Source organism: Penaeus monodon, chromosome 15 (assembly GCF_015228065.2).
Source record: "Penaeus monodon isolate SGIC_2016 chromosome 15, NSTDA_Pmon_1, whole genome shotgun sequence".
Classification (NCBI taxonomy): domain Eukaryota; kingdom Metazoa; phylum Arthropoda; class Malacostraca; order Decapoda; family Penaeidae; genus Penaeus; species Penaeus monodon.
This window is the reverse complement of record NC_051400.1, coordinates 28,039,836-28,041,731: the sequence shown is the minus strand read 5'-3', so window position 1 is coordinate 28,041,731 and position 1,896 is coordinate 28,039,836.

The following is a 1,896-nucleotide window of genomic DNA, read 5'->3' as shown; positions in this document are numbered from 1 at the left end:
ATGGGGACTCACTGACCATGAGCTTGCTACGCGTAATTTGAGGAACCCTGGTCTAAGCTGGCACCAAGGGTAGCGTAAGTTAAATGTAAAGTTCTGTACTTTGCGAAGAATGAGGGTTTGGCTAGACCCACCCTTAACGTGAACAATGCAAGTGTGCAAAACAACAGCCGAGTTGTTGCAGAAATCCTTTAAAAAATCGAAAAAACGGTAAAGCTCCCGAGAGGATGTAGTGGAAGGCTTACCGTTTAAAACAAATTTATTCTCTCTCTGTACAAATAGGAGAGAAATGTGCAAAAACAACAGCTGAAGGCTTTAAAAACGTTGAAATACAGCAGAGCTCCTGAGAGGCTGCAGAAAAGGACTTTCAAACTGAGTAAATTTATTATCACTCTGTACAAAGAGGAGAGGCATACCTGTCTACTAGTAAGATGAAATAATTATCGCACTTTTTTTCAGAAATGCAACCAATAAGAGCTTCGATAAGTGCCAACCCCTCAGATGTCTGTAAATCATTTGCATAAATAATAAACAGACAGAGGCATGATCGGCGGGCGGGCACGAATAAAGATGAGGTCAATGGCGGGCAAACAATTAGCTACAGTTGCCCACCGATGTGCCCGCCTGTGTGGAGAGGCCTACAGAATTTACCAAGCAGGCATGTCTTCCGTATGACCTAGCCAAAAGATTAGATTACGAAAAAGTCTTAAATCCCTAAGAGATATAAATTTGTCTTTTTTTCTTTATTTCTTTCTCTTTTTGTTTGTTAGTTTAATAGCTTCCAGTGAAATATCTATTCATCTTTCATCTGTTTATTTTCTTTCTTTTTATTTTTTCCCCCATATTCGGCTGTTTATTTATTCTTTATCTATTGAAGTTGTTTGTTTACCACTTAATTTCTGGAAGGTCAAGGTCCCACACGATAATGATAGAAGCACGTAAATTATAGACGTTACAAGTAGTTGGCTGATACGATCTCAATCAGACCAACTTGTCAGGGAGGTTTCTTATACTAAATTGGCAGTAAAAGGATCAGATTATACTTGGTGAACGATTAAATAGTTTTCGATTCCTTGACATCGTTTTACTATAAGAATAATATGAAGACCTCGGGATATATCTTTTTAATTTGAGATAATAGGAAAAAAAGAAAGAAAAGGAGAGAAAGCATTATATGGGTAACAAGAGAAAAATAAATATGTATGGATGAGTGGCAAAATTCAGTATACATTTATAAAAAGGTGATGTTTAGTGATGGTGCTGTAAAAAAGGAGACTTATGAATATTACTTTTATAAACTTAAACGCACGATTAACTGAAAAGAAGTTGACACGATAATGTTGACGAGCTAGAAAGATTTCGGTAAACTAGTGGAAAATAATATGCCAATTTGCTTAAAACGATACGTCTATAATCACTCTGCAATTCAACGATTAATACAGAAGAGTTAGAAATTAATAAAGAATCAACAAAAAGAAAGAAAACGAACTCAGACGAAAGAGAAAGGAAGCTGGGGACGGATATTCCAGGAATGATAACGGGAAGTGGAGATGGCCTAAACGTGTTTCATAACGAACTGGCAATTGTTGAGCCGAATGTTTGACAACGTGGACACCTAAATATAGAAGTCGAAAAAAGTGGAAGTCATCTGGAAGGTGGATAGAAAAAAAGAAAGAAATGGTAGTGCGCCCACGTGTGTCTTCGGATCCAACACATACAAATAAACATACAGTTATAAAATATGTATTTTCTTTTCATTCCCTTTATAATTTTTTTTCTGTCTATTATTTATTTCTTATCATTTATTCTATAATTTCTCGTCTTTCTCTGCATTATCATTGTCATGGTGTACCTTTCCTGTTCTGCCTCTCCTTATTTATATGTCTTTTATTCTTTCTC